Consider the following 8,891-nt stretch of genomic DNA (forward strand, 5'->3'; position numbering starts at 1 on the left):
AGTTTGATGAAATAGAACAGGAATAACTAAAAAAGAGCTGTAAGTAATAAATTATGCTTGTGATGAAAATCGTTTGAAGATACTGAGATGTATACACTGAACTTTTGTCTTCAAAATACAGTGAAACAGAAAATGCTTTCAAAGTTGTTTACACTGTAGCAGAGATTGCAGTGGATACAAAGGAACTCAAAGAAGACCAAAGGAGAACTGCTTCAATCAGCAAATGCATTGAAAATGCGACACATGATAGGAAAGATTACTGAAGAAGTAAGAAACAGAATGAAAATGCTGTGAGACCATTGTTAAAAAAGGACTCACATGGCAGTTATTTGGCCCAAGTTTACATTAGCATTTGTTTTCAGACAAAATTCTCATTAACTTCAGAGGATTATGCCCATTGCTGACACTAGGATCAATCTCATGAGCAAGGTGAACAGGATTTAGCCCAAAGTAGATAAAGCATGAGAGAGTCTGACTCAAAGTCCACTGTGGTCAGTGAGAGTCTTTCCATCATCTTAAATGGACTTTGGATGAAGTCCTAGTGTGCTTGCTCTCTCTCTCTCTCTCTCTCTCTCTCGATATTAAAAAGGAGTGGGCAGTGTAGTCATTGAAGCTTTAACTGGCACTTTTGTGAACATTTATTTGCATTAATATGGAGGATTCCATATAAGCTGTAGCGTGATGGGGGATGTGCTGCCTTATATATTTCTCTATATTGCTGCCTTATATATATATATATTCCCTTATATTGCAACATAGAGAAGAGCCCCTGTGTTAATGGCAACATTTCACTGCGTACATCTCAGTACCTTCCAATAATTTTCATCTCAAGCATAAATTATTACAGTTCTTTTGTACTTATTGCTGTTCCATTTAATCAAAAACTTTCTTCAAGTCAATAAAAACCTCTTCGCCCCTAGTTCATTCATTACAGGGAGATGAGGACACCTCTACATGTTACGGATAGGGGATCACTGCTCTGTGGAAAAGGCTGTGGTGTCCTCCCCAAAATATAGAAGATGCCCTGGGATCTAAAGGCATCCAGGGGCATCCACATGTTGATATCAGGACCAATAACTTGAATATCCTGTAAAATCAAGATTTCTCCTCCTTCAACCTTTTCCTGGCTAGGGCATATTTCAGGTTGCTCCTGCTTCTTTTTTTCCAGAAAACCTCCATCTGCTACTTCCCTAATTTGCTCCACAAACATACACTATTTCTGGAGTCATTACTTGCTACTCACTCCCTATGAGACTGAATTCCTCCCCAGCTGCAATGACAAGGAATTTGTGACAGGTTTCAGAGTAACAGCCGTGTTAGTCTGTATTCGCAAAAAGAAAAGGAGTACTTGTGGCACCTTAGAGACTAACCAATTTATTTGAGCATGAGATTTTGTGAGCTACAGCTCACTTAGAATCATAGAATATCAGGGTTGGAAGGGACCCCAAAAGGTCATCTAGTCCAACCCCCTGCTCGAAGCAGGACCAATTCCCAGTTAAATCATCCCAGCCAGGGCTTTCTCAAGCTTGACCTTAAAAACCTCTAAGGAAGGAGATTCTACCACCTCCGTAGGTAACGCATTCCAGTGTTTCACCACCCTCTTAGTGAAAAAGTTTTTCCTAATATCCAATCTAAACCTCCCCCACTGCAACTTGAGACCATTACTCGTCGTTCTCTCATCTGCTACTATTGAGAACAGTCTAGAGCCATCGTCTTTGGAACCCCCTTTCAGGTAGTTGAAAGCAGCTATCAAATTCCCCCTCATTCTTCTCTTCTGCAGGCTAAACAATCCCAGCTCCCTCAGCCTCTTCTCATAACTCATGTGTTCCAGACCCCTAATCATTTTTGTTGCCCTTCGCTGGACTCTCTCCAATTTATCCACATCCTTCTTGAAGTGTGGGGCCCAAAACTGGACACAGTACTCCAGATGAGGCCTCACCAATGTCGAATAGAGGGTAACCATCACGTCCCTCGATCTGCTCGCTATGCCCCTACTTATACATCCCAAAATGCCATTGGCCTTCTTGGCAACAAGGGCACACTGCTGACTCATATCCAGCTTCTCGTCCACTGTCACCCCTAGGTCCTTTTCCGCAGAACTGCTGCCTAGCCATTCGGTCCCTAGTCTGTAGCTGTGCATTGGGTTCTTCCGTCCTAAGTGCAGGACCCTGCACTTATCCTTATTGAACCTCATCAGATTTCTTTTGGCCCAATCCTCCAATTTGTCTAGGTCCTTCTGTATCCTATCCCTCCCCTCCAGCGTATCTACCACTCCTCCCAGTTTAGTATCATCCGCAAATTTGCTGAGAGTGCAATCCACACCATCCTCCAGATCATTTATGAAGATATTGAACAAAACCGGCCCCAGGACCGACCCTTGGGGCACTCCACTTGATACCGGTTGCCAACTAGACATGGAGCCATTGATCACTAACCGTTGAGCCCGACAATCTAGCCAGCTTTCTACCCACCTTATAGTGCATTCATCCAGCCCATACTTCCTTAACTTGCTGACAAGAATACTGTGGGAGACCGTGTCAAAAGCTTTGCTAAAGTCAAGAACAATACATCCACTGCTTTCCCTTCATCCACAGAACCAGTAATCTCATCATAGAAGGCGATTAGATTAGTCAGGCATGACCTTCCCTTGGTGAATCCATGCTGGCTGTTCCTGATCACTTTCCTCTCATGCAAGTGCTTCAGGATTGATTCTTTGAGGACCTGTTCCATGATTTTTCCAGGGTCTGAGGTGAGGCTGACTGGCCTGTAGTTCCCAGGATCCTCCTTCTTCCCTTTTTTAAAGATTGGCACTACATTAGCCTTTTTCCAGTCATCCGGGACTTCCCCGGTTCACCACGAGTTTTCAAAGATAATGGCCAATGGCTCTGCAATCACAGCCGCCAATTCCTTCAGCACTCTCGGATGCAACTCGTCCGGCCCCATGGACTTGTGCATGTCCAGCTTTTCTAAATAGTCCCTAGCCACCTCTATCTCCACTGAGGGCTGGCCATCTCTTCCCCATTTTGTGATGCCCAGCGCAGCAGTCTGGGAGCTGACCTTGTTAATGAAAACAGAGGCAAAAAAAAGCATTGAGTACATTAGCTTTTTCCACATCCTCTGTCACTAGGTTGCCTCCCTCATTCAGTAAGGGGCCCACACTTTCCTTGGCTTTCTTCTTGTTGCCAACATACCTGAAGAAACCCTTCTTGTTACTCTTGACATCTCTGGCTAGCTGCAGCTCCAGGTGCGATTTGGCCCTCCTGATATCATTCCTACATGCCCGAGCAATATTTTTATACTCTTCCCTGGTCATATGTCCAACCTTCCACTTCTTGTAAGCTTCTTTTTTATGTTTCAGATCCGCTAGGATTTCACCATTAAGCCAAGCTGGTCGCCTGCCATATTTACTATTCTTTCGTCTCATCGGGATGGTTTGCCCCTGTAACCTCAACAGGGATTCCTTGAAATACAGCCAGCTCTCCTGGACTCCTTTCCCCTTCAAGTTAGTCCCCCAGGGGATTCTGGCCATCCGTTCCCTGAGGGAGTCGAAGTCTGCTTTCCTGAAGTCCAGGGTCCGTATCCTGCTGCTTACCTTTCTTCCCTGCGTCAGGATCCTGAACTCAACCAACTCATGGTCACTGCCTCCCAGATTCCCATCCACTTTTGCTTCCCCCACTAATTCTACCCGGTTTGTGAGCAGCAGGTCAAGAAAAGTGCCCCCCCTAGTTGGCTCCTCTAGCACTTGCGCCAGGAAATTGTCCCCTACGCTTTCCAAAAACTTCCTGGATTGTCTATGCACCGCTGTATTGCTCTCCCAGCAGATATCAGGAAAATTAAAGTCACCCATGAGAATCAGGGCATGCGATCTACTAGCTTCCGTGAGCTGCCGGAAGAAAGCCTCATCTACCTCATCCCCCTGGTCCGATGGTCTATAGCAGACTCCCACCACTACATCACTCTTGTTGCACACACTTCTAAACTTAATCCAGAGACACTCAGGTTTTTCTGCAGTTTCGTACCGGAGCTCTGAGCAGTCATACTGCTCCCTTACATACAGTGCTACTCCCCCACCTTTTCTGCCCTGCCTGTCCTTCCTGAACAGTTTATAACCATCCATGACAGTACTCCAGTCATGTGAGTTATCCCACCAAGTCTCTGTTATTCCGATCACATCATAGTTCCTTGACATCACCAGGACCGCCAGTTCTCCCTGCTTGTTTCCAAGGCTTTGTGCATTTGTATATAAGCACTTGAGATAACCTGTTGATCGCCCCTCATTCTCAGTATGAGGCAGGAGCCCTCCCCTCACAGACATTCCTGCCTGTGCTTCCTCCCGGTATCCCGCTTTCCCACTTACCTCAGGGCTTTGGTCTCCTTCCCCCGGTGAACCTAGTTTAAAGCCCTCCTCACTAAGTTAGCCAGCCTGCTGGCAAAGATGCTCTTCCCTCTCTTCGTAAGATGGAGCCCGTCTCTGCCCAGCACTCCTCTTTCATGGAACACCATCCCATGGTCAAAGAATCCAAAGCCTTCTCTCCGACACCACCTGCGTAGCCATTCGTTGACTTCCACGATTCCACGGTCCCTACCTAGGCCTTTTCCTTCCACGGGGAGGATGGACGAGAACACCACTTGCGCCTCCAACTCCTTTATCCTTCTTCCTAGAGCCACATAGTCTGCAGTGATCCGCTCAAGGTCATTCTTGGCAGTATCATTGGTGCCCACGTGGAGAAGCAGGAAGGGGTAGCGATCCGAGGGCTTGATGAGTCTCGGCAGTCTCTCCGTCACATCGCGAATCTTAGCCCCTGGCAAGCAGCAGACTTCTCGGTTTTCCCGGTCAGGGCGGCAGATAGATGACTCAGTCCCCCGGAGGAGAGAGTCCCCGACCACCACCACCCGCCTTCTCCTCTTGGGAGTGGTGGTCGTGGAACTCCCAACCTCAGGACATAGCATCTCATGCCTTCCAACCAGCGGAGTCTCCTTCTGCTTTCTCGCCCCAGACATATCATCTGGTCCACTCTCCGCAACGATACCTGTGGAGAGAACATGAAAGCGGTTAGTTACCTTTGTCTGTGTTACTGGAACCCGGACATTCCGCTTACCTCTTCTGGAGGTCACATGTTGCCAAGCTTCTTCACTGGCCTCTTGGCTCCTCTGTGCAACCTGCTCTATATCTGTAGAGCTTTGTGCCCCTAGAAGCCTATCCTGAGTTTTGTCCAGAAAATCCTCAGTTTCTCGTATGCAACACACGGTTGTTATCTGTTGCTCCAGACCTTCAATCTTCTCTTCCAATATGGAGACCAGCTTGCACTTTGTACAGACAAAGTCGCTTCTGTCCTGTGGAAGAAAGACAAACATGGCACATCCAGTGCAGGTCACAACAGCTGAACCCCCCCCCTTCCATATCAACTTCCTACTATGAGCTTCCTCAGAGCAGTTTGCAAGACGTAAGCCTCACTGGGCTCACTCCAGGCGAACTCCCAGGCAAACTCCTGCTGTGAGCTGCTCTGCTGTCCCCCGCTGCTCAGCTGGTTCGCCGCCGCTCAGCTGGTTCGCGAAGCTCTGGCACTTCATCGGATGCATACCGTGGAAACTGCAGCAGACTTTATATATACACAGAGAATATGAAACAATACCTCCTCCCACCCCACTGTCCTGCTGGTAATAGCTTATCTAAAGTGATCATCAGGTTGGGCCATTTAACCTGGATTTGTGCTGGAAATGGCCCAACCTGATGATCACTTTAGATAAGCTATTACCAGCAGGACAGTGGGGTGGGAGGAGGTATTGTTTCATATTCTCTGTGTATATATAAAGTCTGCTGCAGTTTCCATGGTATGCATCCGATGAAGTGAGCTGTAGCTCACGAAAGCTCATGCTCAAATAAATTGGTTAGTCTCTAAGGTGCCACAAGTACTCCTTTTCTTTTTTTAAGGAATTTGTGGTAAATGTGCGTAGGATATACTCAACCAACATGTTAGAGAAAGCCAAAATTCGGTGTATGTATCACATGTTTCCCTTAGGTAGCTGGTCCACATAAGAGAATAAGAATTTATTACTGCTACCAGCTAACACATTTATTCAATTAACTCAAATGGTAAAGTCCCATGTATTTGCCAATCAACATCTTGGGTTCATCATTGCTGATGAAAGTTAAAAGGTAGTCACTACGCTTGCAAATGTAGTGGCTTTGGAGGGCCCCTTGATTTGCTGGAATATGTTTTGGCCACACTTCAAACCTTTAATTTGTCCTTTGGCTGAAGGAAATCCTATTGTACCTGAATTGTCCTTCAAATGTAAAGGACATTCTTTCCTTTTATTTCTCTCTATTACAAAAAAAAAAAAAAAGCAGCAGCATGTGTTTAAACTCCACCCAAGTACTCAGAAAGGGTCCTTTCCTTTTCCCTGTCATATATAGACACTGAAATTATAGATGGAAGGGCAAACTTTCAAATAAATATTTTCAATGCCAAAAAGCCTTTTTCATGAATCTCTCATCTAAAATATACCTCCAATGCCAATATTCAGGCCAGATCCTGACTTCAAATGGAGCTATGCTGAGTTACACTTACTGGGGCTCTGACCCATTCATTTTTAAAGATATTTATGGATATTCATTTGCCCTTATTAATTTTATGTGCCATTTATCCATGCCCTCCTTGCAAAAATAATTTTGTAGATAACTTCGGGATCCTATGGAGAATTTCAGCTAACATTCTTTGCTATACAATATTTCAAAAGGCATCATTTACCACAAACATATTTGGAAAAGAGGTCAAGTCCCCATAGAGTCAAGAATGTTACTATCCAGTTCACTGTGGCTTGAAAGCATAATTGAAAGAGGAATTTAGTAGGTCTACTGAGCCTGACCAAACTGATATCCATCCTTACCTTTCAAATAATTCTATCATGTAATCTAAGTATAAATTTCTTTTTAACTGGCTCTTTCATGATTGGGCTTCCCCTTGGGCTGCATCTATGCTAGGCCATCAGAGAGATGGCACTCTGATAATGCATTTGAGGAATGTATCAAAGTACTATTGCTCTGATAATTCCATATAGCATGTTTGAGATGCAGTGTAGTGACAGCTGGCTGGGGCCAACTCTAAACACTGAAGTCATTTAAGTCTTCTTTACTTTTTACTGACTTTCAACATTTAATTACTTTTAATTATTGAAAAAAGGAAAAGGTTAAAGAATTGGTTCCAAATCAATAATGTGCGGGGAAATACAATTAGATACAGATGTGAAGCATGACGGACTCACTTTTTCATCAAACACATGCACAAAATTGAAGTTCAATTCTGAAAATTTCTCAGGAGAGCACTCTGTTTCCATCTTAGCATGCTGACTAGGTTTCAAAGTTCACCAGCTTTAGTTATCCAACCAAATGGATGCTGCTGTGGTTTAATAGAGCAAGCAAAAAGTTGGGCCAGTCTGATGCAATTCAAATGCAATGAATAGCTGATGTTCAGCAGGCACTTTTTGAAAACAATCAGAATTACACTGTGTCTTCTCAGTTAAGGTGATCTGAGGGGATGAAGTTCTGTCTCTGCTTCATCCACCAAACAATGCACAAGACAATCCTAATTCAGTGACTGGCCTGGGAAGCATGATGGATGATGATAACACTGTTGACAATGCTAGTGGTCGCAGAAGGATCATATAAGAGTGTGAATGCCTATGTCCTCATCCTTCTGCACATCAGTGGAGCTGCACTGAGTGAAATACTGTCTCCACTTCTGAAGAAAGGGCTGGATTGATGCATAAGCACTAAAGACCCACATCTAGGGCCTCATTACTTACATTAATGTGATTAACATCAGAATCCCAAATTTAATAAAAAAAATTGTTATTTTCTAGTCCTCATTTTTTGGAGAAGAGCTTGAAAAGAATGGAATGGAACTGATGTAATGCTCTCTTCCTGAGTCTGCAGACAGACTGAAATCATAGTTCAGAGAGGTGTTAACAGCACCATTAATTCCACTGAGGTGATCAGTCCAAAGACCCACTGCTCTGTACAGGCCAGCAGTATCCTAGCAAAGAACTCTATGCATACTTTTACACTTGGAGCTGGGTGTGTGATTGAACATGTTAAAAATAGCAGGAAAGCCATGGTAGCATGGGCACCAGCCAGCTGGGGCATGGGTTAGCCAATCTAAGTACAAACCCGTCCCATGGGAATGTACTCAGGGCAGAGAAACCCAAGCCACTGCCCATGCTATTGCAGGTACACTACTATTTTTAGCACACTAGCTTGATCAGAGCTGGCGTATGTCTCCTTGAGTTGGGAATCACTTCTCCAGCTCCAAGTGGAGATGTAGTCTATGGCAGGAGAAGAGTGAAGCAGGCCCAGCCTATCTACCCAGTCAAACAGATACAGTTGAACTGCTGGGGTCAATATTGAGGGACTACCCTCTGCAGTTCTGATGACCTGGCTCAGTTATTTCAATTAACTAGTCACAAAAAGCATTGCTGAGAGATTGGATATTTTAAAAACTTTATTTAGAAAAATCTACACACATTAAATTAACTGAGAATTTTGACGTGGAGCTGATGCTGAGCTTATTAAAGCCAAAGTTAAAATGGATATTAGTGAAGTTTTTTTTCTTCCATTCCTTGGATGTGGATTATTTGCTAAAGATAATTTTGTGCTCATCACTCTTTGTAGGATGGCCCAAGAAGGCTGGATTCTTCTGAAGGCTACAGGTAAGGTTTAGGAAAGGATAGCCTGAATACCATTGATGTACATCAAGTAACTGTCTGGCATGATCTCTTAGACAGTGGGCTGAAGAATACAGTGGCAGACCAGGTAGGCCCAGTAACATCATGACTTAACAGGTTGTTGTTTTTTTCCAAGCGCTAACAGCTTTGTGGGCTTTTTTTTAAATAAA

The sequence above is a fragment of the Lepidochelys kempii genome, chromosome 2 (genome assembly GCF_965140265.1).
Source record: "Lepidochelys kempii isolate rLepKem1 chromosome 2, rLepKem1.hap2, whole genome shotgun sequence".
Classification (NCBI taxonomy): domain Eukaryota; kingdom Metazoa; phylum Chordata; order Testudines; family Cheloniidae; genus Lepidochelys; species Lepidochelys kempii.